Source organism: Rhinoderma darwinii, chromosome 8, assembly GCF_050947455.1.
Source record: "Rhinoderma darwinii isolate aRhiDar2 chromosome 8, aRhiDar2.hap1, whole genome shotgun sequence".
NCBI classification, from domain to species: Eukaryota; Metazoa; Chordata; class Amphibia; order Anura; family Rhinodermatidae; genus Rhinoderma; species Rhinoderma darwinii.
The window spans coordinates 26,374,612-26,386,503 of record NC_134694.1 but is presented as its reverse complement, the minus strand read 5'-3'; the positions used below and the strand labels follow the sequence as shown (position 1 = coordinate 26,386,503).

At 46.0% G+C, this 11,892-nt stretch overlaps 1 protein-coding gene across 1 annotated transcript in view; it reads left to right on the top strand.

Annotated features, from left to right (window-relative positions):
* The first annotated feature begins 10,734 nt into the window (after positions 1-10,734).
* RABGAP1 (RAB GTPase activating protein 1) overlaps positions 10,735-11,892 on the top strand; it is a 163,926-nt gene continuing 162,768 nt past the window's right edge. The window contains exon 1 of the mRNA XM_075835522.1: positions 10,735-10,822. The gene's annotated coding sequence lies outside the window, so the exon portion shown is untranslated. The remainder of the gene's footprint in view (positions 10,823-11,892) is intronic.

Sequence of the window (11,892 nt, the reverse complement as noted above, 5' to 3'; positions counted from 1 at the left end):
CCGCAACATTTGTAGAGCAATTTCTCCCGAGGAAAACAATACCCCACATGTAGTCATAAACGGCTGTTTGGACACACGGTAGGGCTCAGAATGGAAGGAGCACCACTTGGATTTTGGAATGGTTTCTGGGCGCCATGTCACATTTGCTGAGCCCCTGTAGTACTAGTACAGTGGAAACACCCCAAAAGTGACTCCATTTGGGAAACTGCACCCCCTGAGGAATCATCTAGGGGTATAGTGAAAATTTTGATCCCAAAGGTTTTTTGCTGAATTAATTAGAATTAAGCCATGAAAATATATATATTTTTCCAACAAGATGTCGTTTTAGATCAACATTTTTCATTTTTACAAGGAATAGTGAAGAAAAAGCATCCCAACATTTGTAAAGTAATTTCTCCCGAGTACGGTAACACCCCATATGTGGTTATAATCGGCTGCTTACATATATGGGAGCTTTCAGAGGAAAAGGAGCAGTATTTATCTTTTGGAGCGTAGATTTTGCTGGAATGGTTTGCGGACAGCATGTTGCATTTGCAAAACCCCTGATGTACCAAACAAAAGTGACCCCGTTTTAGAAACTACACCCCTAAAGGCATTTATCAAGGGGTGTAGTGAGAATTTAGACTCCACAGGTGTTTTTCAGAAATGAATACGCAGTGGATGGTGCAAAGTGAAAATTCCAATTTTTCCACTGATCTGCCCATTCACCGCACAATATGTTGTGCCCCTAGAGAATCTTACCCCATAAATTGTTAAGCGAGTTCTCCCGGGTATGGTAATGCCTTACTTGTGGCCATAAATTGCTGTTTGGGCACACTGTAGGGCTAAGAAGGGAAAGACCGCCATTTTGAGCATGGATTTTGCTTGGTAATAGTTCTGTTTGGGGTTTTGCTGGTATTTCCGTTTATAATGTGGGGGCATATGTAATCTGTGCGGAGAACATCAGGGCATAATAAGAGGGTATAATAATTGGGTAAATAATAAAATTATCCATAGATGTGTGTTACCCTGTGGAGCAATCCGTTATGCGCAGGCCGGTGTCGCACTGATAAACCGTTTTCTTTCTTATCCCCTTTTTGTAACACTCTGCACCTTTTGGGGACTTTTTCTCCTTCGTAGTTTGGGAAATATTACTGGGAAAGTTTTGCGCTGGTACAATACGGGCGCCCTCGCTTCCAGCGGATGTGCGATGTCCCTTCCCTTTCCTAGTTCCTAAATACTAGGGCCCTGAAACAGAAAGAATGTTCCCCTCCGGTCTGCGCATTGAGATGTTTTTTCATCACCGCATTACTAGTCCCATAACTTTTTTGTTTTTCAGTTGATTGAGCGGTGTGTGGGCTTGTTTTTGCGAGACGGGCTGTAGATTTTATTGGTACCATATTAGAACACATACGACTTTTTGATCACTTTTTATTTCATTTTTTGGTAAAGGAAATTACCAAAAACAAGCAATTCTGGAATAGTTTTTTATTGTTTTTTTTTTTTGGCATCCACAGTGCGCCCTAAATTACATGTTAGCTTTATTCTGCGGGTTGATACGATTACGGCGATACCAAATTTATATAGTTTTTTTTATGTATTGCGGCTTTTGCACAATAAAATCACTTTTTTTATAAAATCATTTGTTTTCTGTGTCGCCATATTCTAAGAGCCATAACTTTTTTCTTTTTGCGTGCACAAAGCGGTGTCGGGGATTATTTTTTGCGGGATGGATTGCCGTTTTTATTAGTACTATTTTGGAGTAAATGTGACTTTTTGATCACTTTTTATAGCATTTTTTGGAAAGAGATGTGACCTAAAAACAAAGATTCTGGCGTTGTTTTTCATGTTTTTTTTTACCGCGTTCACCGTGCAGGATAAATTACATAATAGTTTTGTAGTTTGGGTCGTTACGGACGCGGCGATACCAATTATGTATACTTTTTTTAATTTTTACGGTTTTTCTCATAATAAAAGACTTACTATGGGTAAAAAAAGTCAGTTTAGCTTTATTTTTATTTGAAATGTGTGTTTTTATTGCTTTACCACATTTTTATTATCTTTTTTTTACTTTTCTGACTTGTCCCACTATGGAACATGAGGGCCTGATGCCCCGATCGCTACTCTAATACACTGCACTACATACGTAGTGCAGTGTATTAGCGCTGTCAGTTATTCATTGACAGCAAGCCTATGAGGAAGCGCCGCAGGCGGATCCTCATCGGCTTCCGTACAAGGCAGACTCGGACGCCATTTTCTGGCGTCCGATTGCCACAGCAACCCAGCGATTGCGTCACTGGGTTACCGGTCGGGTGAAATATTGAGCGCAGCATCTGAGGGGTTAATCTGCCGGATCGGAGAATAGCTCCGGTCCTGGCAGTTACAGGAGGGTGCCAGCTGTATAATACAGCTGTCACCCCGCGGTGATGCTGCCGGCTCTGCTTCTGAGCCCGCACCATCATCGCGCCATAACTGTACTGCGCTTTGCGGGAACACCTTCCCGGCAGCGCCGTATATACACTACCGTTCAAAAGTTTAGGGTCACTTAGAAATTTCCTTATTTTTGAAAGAAAAGTACAGTTTTTTTTCAATGAAGATAACATTAAATTAATCAGAAATACACTCCATACATTGTTAATGTGCTAAATGACTATTCTAGCTGCAAACGTCTGGTTTTAAATGCAATATCTACATAGGTGTATAGAGGCCCATTTCCAGCAACCATCACTCCTGTGTTCTAATGGTACATTGTGTTTGCTAACTGTGTTAGAAGGCTAATGGATGATTAGAAAACACTTGAAAACCCTTGTGCAATTATGTTAGCACCTCTGTAAACAGTTTTGCTGTTTAGAGGAGCTATAAAATGGACCTTCCTTTGAGCTAGTTAAGAATCTGGAGCATTACATTTGTGGGTTCGATTAAACTCTCAAAATGGCTAGAAAAAGAGAGCTTTCATGTGAAACTCGACAGTCTATACTTGTTCTTAGAAATGAAGGCTATTCCATGCGAGAAATTGCCAAGAAACTGAAGATTTCCTACAACGGTGTGTACTACTCCCTTCAGAGGACAGCACAAACAGGCTCTAACCAGAGTAGAAAGAGAAGTGGGAGGCCCCGCTGCACAACTGAGCAACAAGACAAGTACATTAGAGTCTCTAGTTTGAGAAATAGACGCCTCACAGGTCCTCAACTGGCAGCTTCATTAAATAGTACCCGCAAAATGCCAGTGTCAACGTCTACAGGGAAGAGGCGACTCCGGGATGCTGGCCTTCAGGGCAAAGTGGCAATGAAAAAGCCATATCTGAGACTGGCTAATAAAGGGAAAAGATTAATATGGGCAAAAGCACACAGACATTGGACAGAGGAAGATTGGAAAAAAGTGTTATGGACAGACTAATCGAAGTTTGAGGTGTTTGGATCACACAGAAGAACATTTGTGAGACGCAGAACAACTGAAAAGATGCTGGAAGAGTGCCTGACGCCATCTGTCAAGCATGGTGGAGGTAATGTGATGGTCTGGGGTTGCTTTGGTGCTGGTAAAGTGGGAGATTTGTACAAGGTAAAAGGGATTTTGAATAAGGAAGGCTATCACTCCATTTTGCAACGCCATGCCATACCCTGTGGACAGCGCTTGATTGGAGCCAATTTCATCCTACAACAGGACAATGACCCAAAGCACACCTCCAAATTATGCAAGAACTATTTAGGGAAGAAGCAGGCAGCTGGTATTCTATCTGTAATGGAGTGGCCAGCGCAGTCACCAGATCTCAACCCCATAGAGCTGTTGTGGGAGCAGCTTGACCGTATGGTACGCAAGAAGTGCCCATCAAGCCAATCCAACTTGTTGGAGGGGCTTCTGGAAGCATGGGGTGAAATTTCTCCCGATTACCTCAGCAAATTAACAGCTAGAATGCCAAAGGTCTGCAATGCTGGAATTGCTGCAAATGGAGCATTCTTTGACGAAAGCAAAGTTTGAAGGAGAAAATTATTATTTCAAATAAAAATCATTATTTCTAACCTTGTCAATGTCTTGACTATATTTTCTAGTCATTTTGCAACTCATTTGACAAATATAAGTGTGAGTTTTCATGGAAAACACAAAATTGTCTGGGTGACCCCAAACTTTTGAACGGTAGTGTATACGGCGGATGTCGGGAAGGGGTTAAAGGAACAATGACTTTCCTAATCACTACAAAAGAACCAAGATGGGAACTCCAGACAAGATGGCTGCTGCACAAAACTAAATCATTTAAACATTATTCTAATCACTTTCACATAATACATATCTTAGTAATTCGGCATCCTGCTTGATAATTCATAATGTAATTTCATACAGAGAATATAAGCAAATAAACCGTCCTTCACACCCTGGTGGCGGTGAGTACTGGGTTAATAATGGAGGGGGTTAATGTTGGCCTCTTCCCCGGTTAAGGCTTAATGCACATGACCGAGCAATATTTATGGGCAGTAAATTCTGCACAGGCGGCTGCAGAGTGTCAACCACATTTGCGGACCGTTCTCAGTGAGGGTATGTTCACACGGCTTATTTGCGGACGTAATTCGGGCGTTTTACACATCGAATTACGTCCGAAAATACGGCTCCAAACCGCCGGCAAACATCTGCCCATTGAAATCAATGGAGTTACGATGTTCTGTGCACACGGGCATTTTTTTTACGTGCCGCTGTCAAAAGACGAAGCGTAAAAAGACGCCTGCATCAAAGAAGTGCATGTCACTTCTTGAGACGTAATTGGAGCCGTTTTTCATTGGCTCCATTGAAAAACAGCTCCAAATACGTCCGTAATTGCTGCCGCGAAAAATGCGAGTACGAGCAATTACGTCTGAAATTCAGTAATTTCAGGCGTATTGGACGCTGCCGTGTGAACATACCCTCATAGGTATAGGAGCATGGTCGGTAAATGCGAAAAATGGGACACAAACTATTTTATGCGTCCCATTTCTATGGCCTGGACACACACCCATAAATATACAGGAAGGTGTCCGTGACTTATAGAAATGAAAGTGTCACCATTTTATACCCAATTACCGATCCGTAATTGCGGATAAAAGCTACAGTAGTGTGTATAAGGCCTTACACCAAAACCATGCCTAAGGCCCTATGCACACGACTGTAGAAATCGTCGCTTAACCTCTGCTTCCTATGCCCCTGTCCCCCACCTCCCACCGAGCCTGCCTCAATCTGAGCCCATAAATAAAGTTCAAAACCCTCTTCAGTGTGCCCTGCACCCCACGATACTCTATGCCACTTTCTGTTTCCCATAGTTCCCCTATGACTTTCTGCAGGGGCGTAGCTAGGGGGGGGGGCAGGCGGGGCACTTGCCCAGGGCGCAGTTCAGAGGGGGGCGCCAGCGCCCCCTCCTGCACTATAATTGTACCTGTGTCGCAAGGACACAGGTACAATTAGAAGCAATGAATGACCGGGCACGTTCCGTGCCCGGCCATTCAGCGCCTCTCCACGAATGAAGCGACTGGTACCTTTTGTACCAGTGAAGCTTTCATCGATGAAAGGCGCTGACTGACTGGCAGGGAAAGTCATCCTGCCCAGCCAATCAGCGCCTTTCATAGACGCTGCGTTCAACCCCCTGGAGACCTGCGCAGAAGAGCGCAGGTCTCCATGGCTGCCGGACGGCGTGGGAGCGGGAATAAGGTGAGTTTGAATTTTTTTTAATTGTAATAGACGTGTGGCTGTATCTGCGGGGGGGACTATATCTACAGGGGGACTATATCTACAGGGGGACTATATCTACAGGGCTGGGCTATATACAGGGGGACTATATCTACAGGGCTGGGCTATATACAGGGGGACTATATCTACAGGGCTGGGCTATATACAGGGGGACTATATCTGCTGGGCTATATACAGGGGGACTATATCTGCTGGGCTATATACAGGGGGACTATATCTACAAAGCTGGGCTATATACAGGGGGACTATATCTGCTGGGCTATATACAGGGGGACTATATCTACAGGGCTGGGCTATATACAGGGCTGGGCTATATACAGGGGGACTATATCTGCTGGGCTATATACAGGGGGACTATATCTACAGTGCTGGGCTATATACAGGGGGGCTATATACAGGGGGACTATCTACAGGGCTGGGCTATATACAGGGGGACTATATCTGCTGGGCTATATACGGGGGGACTATATCTACAGGGGGGCTGTATACAGGGGGACTATATCTACAGGGGGCTATATACTGGAGTGGGCTGTCTATAGAGCACCATATACAGGGGTGGGCTATATAGTATATAGCCCCCTGTAGATATAGCCCACCCCTGTATATGGTGCTCCATAGATAGCCCACCCTAGTATATAGCCCCCCTGTAGATATAGTCACCCTGTATATAGCCCAGCCCTGTAGATATAGCCCCCTGTAGATATATTCCCCCTGTATATAGCCCACCCCTGTATATAGCCCCCCTATGTATAGCCCACCCCTGTAGATATAGCCCCCGTGTATAGCCCACCCCTGTACATATAGTCCACCCCTGTATATAGTGCTCCACAGATAGCCCACCCCTGTATATACTATATACAAGGGTGGGCTATCTGTGGAGCACTATATACAGGGGTGGACTATATGTGGAGCACTATATACAGGGGTGGGCTATATCTACAGGGGGGCTACATACATGGTTGGGCTATCTGTAGAGCTCTATATACAGGGGTGGGCTATATCTACAGGGGGCTATATACAGGGGTGGGCTATCTGTAGAACACTATAGGGGGAGTTATTTGTGGGACACTATATACAGGGGTGGTCTATATGGGGGCACTATCTACAGGGGCTCTATGTCAGGCACTATCTACAGGGGGCTCTATGGCAGGCACTATCTAGAGGGGGCACAGTGTGTGTGTGGGACACGGTGTATGGTGCTATTATAATTAGAGGTGCAGTGTTTGGCGCTATTATATTTAGGGGCGTAGTGTGCGGTATAATGATAACTTTATCTTTGTTTATAGGTGTAGAAATGTTGGAAAAGTGAGAAGCTGAAGACATCTGAGCGGCAAACTTCAGAAATGGGCTGTGACCGGGAGAAGTCGTCATAGAGGTCTGGACCGGATGGAGAAAAAGAACTACAATCTGAGACGTCACCGGTGAGTCACTTAATGTAAATGTTTATTCTGCCTCTAATCAGTACTGTAGTCACCGTATGATCTGCAGCGAGATGATGGGTGGAATGATTATGATAGGATTTATTTTTTGTGAAACGGCATCTCCCTGCATATCCTTACCATTGTTCGGGCCATGCTGGGAGCTGTAGTTTTACGCCGTACACACCTATACAGCAGGGGTTGCACTAAATTGAGCTGTATTTGTGCTGGTGTTGTATATATGTAGTGAGCTTGCTTCTGGGGTTGCATATATGTACTGAGCTTGGTTCTGGTGTTGTGTATAGAACCATATTGCTTGTGAAATGTACAAATAATTTTATGCTCGCGTTACATAAAAAGAAATGACACGTCGATTGGTAGAGAAAACAAACACGGCGAGGGGGAAGGAGATGTCGGGAAGGAGGTTGGGGGGGGGGGGGCCAAACTGAATCTTTGCCCCGGGTGCTGGAGAACCTAGCTACGCCTCTGCTTTCTGTGCTCTCCGCCTCCTGCCACCTTGTGTTCCCTGTCTGACACCCTCATAGAGCCTCGGGAACATTCTGGCCCAACAAAGAGCTACCTTCTCTGACTTCTTTCCCCCCTCACCTAAAACAGTGGCCTGACTTCTGCTATCTACCCTGTCCCTGCTCTCTCGCAGAGCCCTGTCACCTTCTGAACCCTGCTCATTTTGTTGTTGAACATCTGCGGTTGCTGACTGAATTGCTGAGAATTCAGCCAAAGGTGCAATACACGGTTCAATGATTGTGAGGACATGGTAGCAAGTCAGAAATAGCAAGAGAAAATGGTGACTGGGCGGTCAGGTGACCTTTGTGTGGGTGTTTTTAGTGGGTTGGGACCAAAAAAATTATTAATTTATCTGGTTTTTAAAACAGAAAGTGAAAAATGGATGCAAAACGGGTGACAATCGGGCGTCAAGAACGAAAACGCAGCCCGGACACGGATCGGATGCAAAACGTTCATCAAAAATAGACCAAGACTGCCATTGTCAAATTATTGACATTGCCGCATCTGTGACAACCTGTGCAATAAAATGATTTCTGGTTTTCGTTCATCTAGCCCAATAAAAAGCTGTATGTAGCCCAAATTGATACCAATTAAAAGGTCAATTCAATACTCCATAATACTGTCTTCTCTCTTCCGACGCCAAGGTTGAAGGACCTGTGGGTGACGTCACGCTGTTTGTAGGCAGTGAAAGAAGCTGGCTGGGAATGATGACGTCCCCCACAGGTCCTTCAACCTTGGCGTCGGAAGAGAGAAGACACATCAGCTCCAGGCGTCTTAGGGGAAAGTGCAAAGTATGTGCAGGTAAGCATAGCACACTCCCTAGAGACGAGCATATTACCCTCTCGGACGCCTGGAGCCGATGTATCTTCTTTGCCCGACGACAAGGTTGAAGGACCTGTGGGTGACGTCACGCTGTATTTCTGCAGTGAAAGAAGCTGGGTGGGAACGATGAGAAGTGTATGATGCTGATTCGTCAGCGTCATACACTTCTATTCACAACGACCAGTCGGTAAAAACACAATACACGCCAAGTTGGTAAAACGAGATAACACGCCCAGTTGTCCATTGAAAAGCTCATTTGCATAAATATAAAATTGCTCATAACTTGGCCAAAAATGAAAGTTTAAAAAAAAACAAAACACGTTACTGTTATCTACATTGCAGCGCCGATCACATTCAATAGGAGATAGGGGTTTGATAATCTGGTGACAGAGCCTCTTTAAATGTACAGGCTAGAAAGTATCGTCTGTATGTAGAACCTCAAAGGAGCCCATACGGTCTGCAGGAATACCCCCCAAAAAACATACATTCTAGGCACTTCGGGAGTGAACAGACTACAATGTATGAGCTGCAGGGAGAAACTCACAGGAATCCATATGTGATGCCGGGAGTAACTCAGGAGTCCGTGTGTGATGTCTGGAGTAACTCAGGAGTCTGTGTGTGATGTCTGGAGTAACTCAGGAGTCCGTGTGTGATGCCGGGAGTAACTCAGGAGTCCGTGTGTGATGCCGGGAGTAACTCAGGAGTCCGTGTGTGATGCCGGGAGTAACTCAGGAGTCCGTGTGTGATGCTGGGAGTAACTCAGGAGTCCGTGTGTGATGCTGGGAGTAATTTAGGAGTCCGTGTGAGATGCCGGGAGTAACTCAGGAGTCCGTGTGTGATGCCGGGAGTAACTCAGGAGTCCGTGTGTGATGCCGGGAGTAACTCAGGAGTCCGTGTGTGATGCCGGGAGTAACTCAGGTGTCCGTGTGTGATGCCGGGAGTAACTCAGGAGTCCGTATGTGATGCCGGGAGTAACTCAGGAGTCCGTGTGTGATGCCGGGAGTAACTCAGGAGTCCGTGTGTGATGCCGGGAGTAACTCAGGAGTCCGTGTGTGATGCCGGGAGTAACTCAGGAGTCCGTATGTGATGCCGGGAGTAACTCAGGAGTCCGTGTGTGATGCCGGGAGTAACTCAGGAGTCCGTGTGTGATGCCGGGAGTAACTCAAGAGTCCGTGTGTGATGCCGGGAGTAACTCAGGAGTCCGTGTGTGATGCCGGGAGTAACTCAAGAGTCCGTGGTGATGCCGGGAGTAACTCAGGAGTCCGTGGTGATGCCGGGAGTAACTCAGGAGTCCGTGTGTGATGCCGGGAGTAACTCGCAGGAGCCCATACACTCTAAACACTTTAGTAGTAACGCTACAATGTTTTGGGTGCTGGGAGAAACTCACAAGAGGCCGTACACTCTCGACACTTCAGGACAGGCTAGAAAGTTTTGGCTGCAAGGAGACCCTCAACGGAGCACATACATTCTAGGCATTTCAGTAGTGAACAGGTTAGCATGTATGGGCTGCAGGGAGAAGCTCAAAGAAAATGTACAGGAATGTAAAGCCCTGTTCAAACGGTGTGTATTTGATGCGTTTTGCATCGCGGTATTTAAGCACCAAAAAACGTGTCATAAACGCCTGGTTGAAGCTTCTCATTGACATCAATGGTAGAGCGCGCCTTTAGTGCAAAAAACGTGTTGCATAAAAAAAGAAGCATCAGGTCAATTTTTTGGAGCGTAAAACACGCCTCACTCCCATAGTCAACGGGAGTCCTAATTACGCACCCAAAACGTGTAAAAAACATGACAAAAAAAAGTTTGGAAACGTTTCACGTCTGTTTTTTTTTGGAGCGCCCTGTAAACAAGGCCTAAGGAATGAGGGGGAAACTCAAAGGAACCCAAGTGGTCTGCAGGGAAAACTTCAGAGTCCATGTGATGCTGGGAGAAGCTCGCAGGAGCCCATACATTCTATGCACTTCAGTAGTGAACAGGCTACAATGTATGGGCTGCAGGGAGAAACTCAACAGAGCACATACATTCTGGGCACTTCAGCACAGGACAGGGTGCCATGTATGGGCTGCAGGGAGAAACTCACAGGAGCCCATACATTCCAGGCTCAACCGTATTATCAGTGTAATATCCTTTACGGCAGCTCGGCTGGTCTCGTCAGTATAATATCCTTTACGGCAGCAGGGCTGGTATCGTCAGTGATAGTTTTCAAGCGTAACTGACTTTCTCCATCTATTTCCGATATGTTCCTATCTGACAACTGTCAATAAAGTTTCTTTTATACTCAGCGGATGTTTACAGTGCAATGACTTGTCCTGTCACGTGTTGCGGCGCATGTCGTCACTTCCGGCGCGGATCCGTTCATGGCCTGGATCCGGGAGGTGAGGAACCTGAGTGGGGGATGTGTAATAAGCAGGGAGGGGGTTTGAGGATGCGATGGTACAGGGGGGGCAGCAGCAGAATGTCTGTGCAGCGGGACTAGTGTTTCGAGCGTTTTCAATGCGGCTTCCGTAGAGCATAGGTTGGCAGCCTGCTTGTCATACTGTGCACTGCGCTGTATATAAGACGCATTGTGCACTTCGTTATCATTCTGCTTTAATACAGTCACGACATGCGTCTTTGGTTACCGCACTGTCCGGCATCCTGAGCGCCGTATGTCAGTGCTGCCTTCCCCACCCGCACAGCTGCTGCTACAAGTCTGCAGGGAGGGAGGTTGCCAATGTGTGGAAGGAGTTGTATCATGTATTTGCTGTGGGATTTCTGTTGTCCGTCTCTTCGATACCTGTAGGATCTATTGATTGGAGACGGCAGTGTTCTCTATCCCTGACGTGCTGCACATGCTCAGAGTGATAGTTCCGAGCATGCTGGAACTTGTAGTGCCGCTGCACCTGAGCGGTGCTACAGTAAGAACTGCATCAGGTTCTGCATCATTCTCTTCTAGATATAGTCATAGATCATAATAGTAATACATGGTCATACCAAGACCTCCAAAGCAAATAGAGCAAGAGAAGGGGTCCTTACCAGGGGACCCCTTCCTGTGATGTCTATATGGTTTAATAGTTCATATATAAAGTAGATGTCCCATAGAAGTGAGGGGTCTGTGTTCTATGGAAGCCGCGATGCGCTGCTGGATCCGTCACACGACGGCGCCACGAACCCCATTCACTTACAATGGAGTCCCTCAGGCTCTGCCAAGGTGTTCGTCATTTTGACAGGAAAAATAGCGCTGCGTGTTTTTCCTGTCAAATTCGACAGAATTTACCATTGTGCCTACAAAGCAGATGTGAACGCCGCCTCATGGGATCTGCACCCCCTTCCTTTTACAGACTTGTTTACAAGACTTGTCCAAAAAATTGTCAATGAGAAACGACATATGTATTGATAATATGGCATAATATGGGCCGGCCGACCGACGCGATCTTTTCCTGTCTCTCTAATCTTCCCGGAACAA